The following is a 7,564-nucleotide window of genomic DNA, read 5'->3' as shown; positions in this document are numbered from 1 at the left end:
ACTGGGTATCGGTCCGGCACCGTTCGCGAATTAAGGGCGCGATAGTCCCCACACGGGCGCCACGAATTGTCTTTCTTGGGCACTAAATGCAACGCCGATGACCATGGGCTGCTCGATGGTCGCACGATGCCTTGCCGCAGCATGGCCTCGAACTCTGCCTTTGCTGCTGCGAGTCTGTCCGGCGCGAGTCGACGTGGGCGACACGATGTGGGGGGTCCGGGTGTGGTTATTATGTGGTGCACCATCGAATGTTTGATGTCTCTCGGTGCACCGGCTGGGCGGGTGAGGTCGGGGAATTGTTCCAGAATGTCAGCGTACGGTCCGGGGCACTTCACGGGTTTAACGCTGTAGTATGCAGCCTGCCGGCGCTGTCCCGCTATCTTTAAATTAGTTGTGGCGTCGATGAGCTGGCCGTTTGCGATGTCGGCTAGTAGCCCGTAGTGGCCGAGAAAGTCTGCGCCCAGGATCGGCTCATTGACGTCGGCCACGGTAAAAGTCCACGAGAACGTGCGCCGTAGGCCCAGATCTACATTGCGGCTGTGTGTGCCGTAAGTTTTAATAGTGGAGTTGTTCGCCGCTGTAAGGCAGAGTGCCTCGGCCCGCCTGCGGTCTCGTAACATAGAACGGGGGAAGATCGAGAGGTCCGAACCCGTGTCGACGAGGTACCTCACGCCTGCCCCCCGTTCCGCAACAAACAGACGCTTCGATAACATATTGCAGCCGGGTGCGCCTAGGTCCGGTCGCAGCTGGCGTTTGGGTGCGAGCAAGGAGCGCGGCACCTGGTTGCTTCGTTGCCGAAGCGGGCGTGGTACCAGCAGTAGCCGCTTTGTGCGTGGTGTGACGTCGGCGGGGTACCGTTGGAGCGGCTGTTGCTGCGTTGCCGGCTGCGCGAGCCACGCCGCCTGTCGCCCGGTCTGCTGCCGCTGCGGCGCGTGCTGCCCTCTTGCTGCAGTGCGGCTGTGTGTGCCGTAAGTTTTAATAGTGGAGTTGTTCGCCGCTGTAAGGCAGAGTGCCTCGGCCCGCCTGCGGTCTCGTAAGATAGAACGGGGGAAGATCGAGAGGTCCGAACCCGTGTCGACGAGGTACCTCACGCCTGCCCCCCGTTCCGCAACAAACAGACGCTTCGATAACATATTGCAGCCGGGTGCGCCTAGGTCCGGTCGCAGCTGGCGTTTGGGTGCGAGCAAGGAGCGCGGCACCTGGTTGCTTCGTTGCCGAAGCGGGCGTGGTACCAGCAGTAGCCGCTTTGTGCGTGGTGTGACGTCGGCGGGGTACCGTTGGAGCGGCTGTTGCTGCGTTGCCGGCTGCGCGAGCCACGCCGCCTGTCGCCCGGTCTGCTGCCGCTGCGGCGCGTGCTGCCCTCTTGCTGCGAGCGCGCCAACCGGTCGACTTGCGTCGAGAGAGCTGCCACCTGTGCGGTTAAGTTTTGCACTAGCTGGTGCAGGTCGGCATCCGATACGGGTGCGGGAGGCGCTGGCCGCCACGGAGGTGGGGGGACGGAGTCGTAAGCTGCCGCAGCCGCGGTGCTAGGCGCCGTTGTCAGCGAGTCGTGCACCCTGTCGGCCAAGTTAGCGACGGCGTCCGCGCGTGTAGTCCGTGCCTGTAGCTCACTCTCTAGCCTCGTGTTGCGTGCGAGCAGTTCCTCGACGGTCTTTTGCAACTCCTCTAGTGTCGCCATCTTAGTTCAGAGTCGAATCCTCGTACAAGAGGAAAGTACACAGTGAAAATAACACAAGGGAAACACACGAAAAGAAAAAAAAAATAACACTAAGCAGTCCGCGATCAAAATATACGCACACAAAAACAATACAAAAAAAGTTAGTTAAAAAAAAATTTACTACGGAGCACTGTTCGGCGCGGGCGTATGCGCGCAAGCCTACTCGCGGTTCCACGTCTCTCGTACCGACAAACGTTTGTCACCACGTGTTTTTTTAGCCTCAGATCACGTCGGGGTCACCAGTGAAGCGGGAACGTGTTGTATCTCCGCTTACAGTCGCTCATGTGCAGTGAACCGGCATTTATCGCCGCGCCCACGCACTATGCTCATGGGAGAGGCTTTGTGGCAATAAATGACTAGAGCGGTTTCTGGACAGGACACATTTATTTTTCCTGCCGTTACGATAAATGACAAATAATGTACTTCGCTAATGTCCACCTATATAGGCGCGTTGCACCGGCGGCACGGCTCGGTCACCGATCCCGGAGGGTGTACACTCCAGTGACGAGCCGTGGCGCGACCGCGTGGACCGAGCGAGACAAAAGGCCGCGTCACAGAATGTTCTGCTCTTGGCGCGACCGGGGGCGCCGTAACGTCCGCGAAGAAGCGAAAGACAATTTAACGGCGACTGCGTTCACGACCGCGCGTACGCATTTACGGCGGAGTCACGTTGACTCGACGCACGTGGTCCGCGGCGGAATAACTGGGGAGACGTGTGTCGCGTCGCGTCGACTAGCTCGCACTGATGGCAGCTTTGTTCCCGTGCGGTCCGGTGTGCGACGCACCGTTGCCGAAATTCCGCATAACGGTACAGCTGCCCCTACTTGTGTCGGCAGTGCCGTAGTTCAGCCCTTCGTGCGTTGGACGGTGCTGCCGCCACAATGTTTGTCGCTATGGATCCGAGGAAATCCTCTCTGGCTTCCGGCAGCTATCTGATTTGGTGAAGACTGCCAGTCTCGCTAGCGGGATGAAAGCAGAGCTCACCATCTGCAGCATCGTCGACAGAACTGACTGCGGACCTTTGGTACAGAGCCGAGTGGAGGGTCTGAATCAGAGGCTGAGACGGTTCTGCGACCGTGTGGGCTGCAGATTCCTCGACTTGCGCCATAGGGTGGTGGGGTTTCGGGTTCTGCTGGATAGGTCAGGAGTCCACTACACGCAACAAGCGGCTACATGGGTAGCAGGGGTTGTGTGGCGTGGGCTGGGCGGTTTTTTAGGTTAGATGGCCCTGGGCAAGTACAGAAAGGGCAACAGCCTCAACGGGTGCAGGGCAAAGTCAGGACATGGGGGGACCAAGCAGCAATCGGTATTGTAATTGTAAACTGTCGAAGCTGCGTTGGTAAAGTACCAGAACTTCAAGCGCTGATAGAAAGCACCGAAGCCGAAATCGTTATAGGTACAGAAAGCTGGTTGAAGCCAGTGATAAATTCTGCCGAAATTTTTACAAAGGTACAGACAGTGTTTAGAAAGGATAGATTGCATGCAATCGGTGGTGGAGTGTTCGTCGCTGTTAGTAGTAGTTTATCCTGTAGTGAAATAGAAGTGGATAGTTCCTGTGAATTATTATGGGTGGAGGTTACACTCAACAACCGAGCTAGGTTAATAATTGGCTCCTTTTACCGACCTCCCGACTCAGCAGCATTAGTGGCAGAACAACTGAGAGAAAATTTGGAATACATTTCACATAAATTTTCTCAGCATGTTTAGTCTTAGGTGGAGATTTCAATTTACCAGATATAGACTGGGACACTCAGAAGTTTAGGATGGGTGGTAGGGACAGAGCATCGAGTGACATTATACTGAGTGCACTATCCGAAAATTACCTCGAGCAATTAAACAGAGAACCGACTGGTGGAGATAACATCTTGGACCTACTGATAACAAACAGACCCGAACTTTTCGACTCTGTATGTACAGAACAGGGAATCAGTGATCATAAGGCCGTTGCAGCATCCCTGAATATGGAAATTAGTAGGAATATAAAAAAAGGGAGGAAGGTTTAACTGTTTAGCAAGAGTAATAGAAGGCAGATTTCAGACTACCTAACAGATCAAAACGAAAATTTCTGTTCCGACACTGACAATGTTGAGTGTTTATGGAAAAAGTTCAAGGCAATTGTAAAATGCGTTTTAGACAGGTACGTGCCGAGTAAAACTGTGAGGGACGGGAAAAACCCACCGTGGTACAACAACATAGTTAGGAAACTACTTCGAAAGCAAAGAGAGCTTCACTCTAAGTTTAAACGCAGCCAAAACCTCTCAGACAAACAGAAGCTAAAAGATGTCAAAGTTAGCGTAAGGAGGGCTATGCGTGAAGCGTTCAGTGAATTCGAAAGTAAAATTCTATGTACCGACTTGACAGAAAATACTAGGAAGTTTTGGTCTTACGTTAAATCAGTAAGTGGCTCGAAACAGCATATCCAGACACCCCGGGATGATGATGGCATTGAAACAGAGGATGACACGTGTAAAGCTGAAATACTAAACACCTTTTTCCCAAGCTGTTTCACAGAGGAAGACCGCACTGCAGTTCCTTCTCTAAATCCTCGCACAAACGAAAAAATGGCTGACATCGAAATAAGTGTCCAAGGAATAGAAAAGCAACTGGAATCACTCAACAGAGGAAAGTCCACTGAACCTGACGGGATACCAATTCGATTCTACACAGAGTACGCGAAAGAACTTGCCCCCCTTCTAACAGCCCAGGTAGTCCCAGTTTTCAAGAAGGGTCGTCGAGCAGATGCACAAAACTATAGACCTATATCTCTGACGTCGATCTGTTGTAGAATTTTAGAACATGTTTTTTGCTCGAGTATCATGTCGTTTTTGGAAACCCAGAATCTACTATGTAGGAATCAACATGGATTCCGGAAACAGCGATCGTGTGAGACTCAACTCGCTTTATTTGTTCATGAGACCCAGAAAATATTAGATACTGGCTCCCAGATAGATGCTATTTTTCTTGACTTCCGGAAGGCGCTCGATACAGTTCCGCACTGTCGCCTGATAAACGAAGTAAGAGCCTACGGAATATCAGACCAGCTGTGTGGCTGGATTGAAGAGTTCTTAGCAAACAGAACACAGCATGTTGTTATCAATGGAGAGACGTCTACAGACGTTAAAGTAACCTCTGGCGTGCCACAGGGGAGTGTTATGGGACCATTGCTTTTCACAATATATATAAATGACCTAGTAGATAGTGTCGGAAGTCCCATGCGGCTTTTCGCAGATGATGCTGTAGTATACAGAGAAGTTGCAGCATTAGAAAATTGTAGCGAAATGCAGGAAGATCTGCAGCGGATAGGCACTTGGTGCAGGGAGTGGCAACTGACCCTTAACATAGACAAATCTAATTTATTGCGAATACATAGAAAGAAGGATCCTTTATTGTATGATTATATGATAGCGGAACAAACACTGGTAGCAGTTACTTCTGTAAAATATCTGGGAGTATGCGTGCGGAACGATTTGAAGTGGAATGATCATATAAAATTAATTGTTGGTAAGTCGGGTACCAGGTTGAGATTCATTGGGAGAGTCCTTAGAAAATGTAGTCTATCAACAACGGAGGTGGCTTACAAAACACTCGTTCGACCTATACTTGAGTATTGCTCATCAGTGTGGGATCCGTACCAGATCGGGTTGACGGAGGAGATAGAAAGGATCCAAAGAAGAGCAGCGCGTTTCATCACAGGGTTATTTGGTAACCGTGATAGCATTACGGAGATGTTTAACGAACTCAAGTGGCAGACTCTGCAAGAGAGGCGCTCTGCATCGCAGTGTAACTTGCTTGCCAGGTTTCGAGAGGGTGCGTTTCTGGATGAGGTATCGAATATATTGCTTCCCCCTACTTATACCTCCCGAGGAGATCACGAATGTAAAATTAGGGAGATTAGAGCGCACACGGAGGCTTTCAGACAGTCGTTCTTCCCACGAACCATACGCGACTCGAACAGGAAAGGGAGGTGATGACAGTGGCACGTAAAGTGCCCTCCGCCACACACCGTTGGGTGGCTTGCGGAGTATAAATGTAGATGTAGATGTATAATAATATGCCCAAACATTTGTTGAATGAGAATAAAAAATATTATCTTCAGAACCAGAACACAATAAATTTTCTATACCATGTAAATCCAATTCATTTATTGTTTTTTTTATAAAATTCTAAGCCCATATCGAAAAATCGTTTGATTTTAGGGTCAATCAAATTAATAACATATGGATGAGCAGATGGTATTACATTGACTATATTTTCCGGAGGGATACAATTATAACTTAATAAAAGGGATAGTACCTTTTTCGCTGTTTTTTCAGCATTGCACCCTTTCCCTGTAACGATTGGCTGGCGCTTGCTATGAGGCCATTTACATGCTGCATCACTGGTGAGTTCGCTTCCACATTGATTAACATTTCCAGTGTCTTGCCCCTCCAATACTGTGAGGGATTGCTCGACGAAACTGCTCCATTGTATAATTTCAAGCTCACCAGGCAATCGCTTATCGGTTCCTCTAAGCCAAACTTGTCCCCTACTTGGCCGTTTTTGCAAGTAGAGATATAAAAGAACATTGAGCCAGTCGATGTCTGACATGGCTGCGATTGCTCTAGTGCGTCTTGTTGTTTTCTTAATTCGACTGGCAATAAATCCGTCAGTTCGAAACCTACAGCGGCATCGTCTTGATGAGTAGATACAGTCGTGTATGAGGTGGATGAGGTCCCCATCATGTTTCCACATGATAATCTGGCCAGGATAGGTTTGTGCAATGATATTAATTCGTCTACAGAATTCATCAACGTCGTTCTCTTCTCTGAGGACAATAACGTCAGTGTAATACCATCTTTCAGAGATCTCAGATATTCGGAGAAGCTCTGGAAACCAAAGGACGAGACTAATGAAGAACTTTCGAATTGCGTCAAATAGTTCAAAATGGTAAAGATGTATTTGCCTAAGAGTCCATCTCCCTGTGCCAGCTTGCAATTCAATCTCGTCATTAAGTATATCATCGCCTTCAAGGACGGTGTTGGTATTTCTGCTTCCAAAAGAGTGAAGATGGTCTGGACGGCTTCCACGAGATTCTCCATTACAACTCTGCAAGAAACATATCAGCCAAATCAGCATCGTCTTCCTCTGAATCAGATACATTGCTTAACGAGTCACCACAACATACACTTCTGAACAATGGACTATTTGCACAAAACATGCACCAATGACTATATTGTTTAATATGTGGCGGACAAGTTACACCATATGAAAATGATGGTGCCTTGGTTACCATATTAATTCTCATTCCAATTAGAAGTGGTTGCAGTAGCGGGTTTCGCCATGAATCGGATAATTTGTATAAGCAATTCTCACAAATAGTATATACGAAATGTTTGTAACTTCGTAAAAAAATACTTTAATTTTGAATCTACTTAGCCAGAATGTACTAATATCGAAAAAAGACATTGTAATCAAACCGAGTGTTTCCCACGGAACTGGAATTCCCGCTCTTATTTTTGCACAAGCTTCTACTGCATCATTTACTGTTTCAGAAATCATGGGAACATTTTTCACTTTTATCAAATATATAACATTCTGGCAGTCTATACGAATTTAACATGAAATTAAATTTTGAATAACGAAATTCCAATAAAATATCTTCCCGTATAGTTTGTGGTAACTCCAATTGATAAACATCCAAGGCATTTTGGAGTCTTCCACAAACGGCAATTCATGCAAGTTTGTACAAAGTTTCCATTATACAGAAATGTACTTACTATCTCTGGCAGCGTGTCAGAGACAATACACGTTCTCGCAGTGGATTCAGAGGACATACTGTGAAGACAACAATTTCATGCCCCTTATATA

This window comes from Schistocerca serialis, chromosome 3 (assembly GCF_023864345.2).
Source record: "Schistocerca serialis cubense isolate TAMUIC-IGC-003099 chromosome 3, iqSchSeri2.2, whole genome shotgun sequence".
Lineage (NCBI taxonomy): Eukaryota > Metazoa > Arthropoda > Insecta > Orthoptera > Acrididae > Schistocerca > Schistocerca serialis.
Note: the sequence above shows the minus strand (reverse complement) of the source record.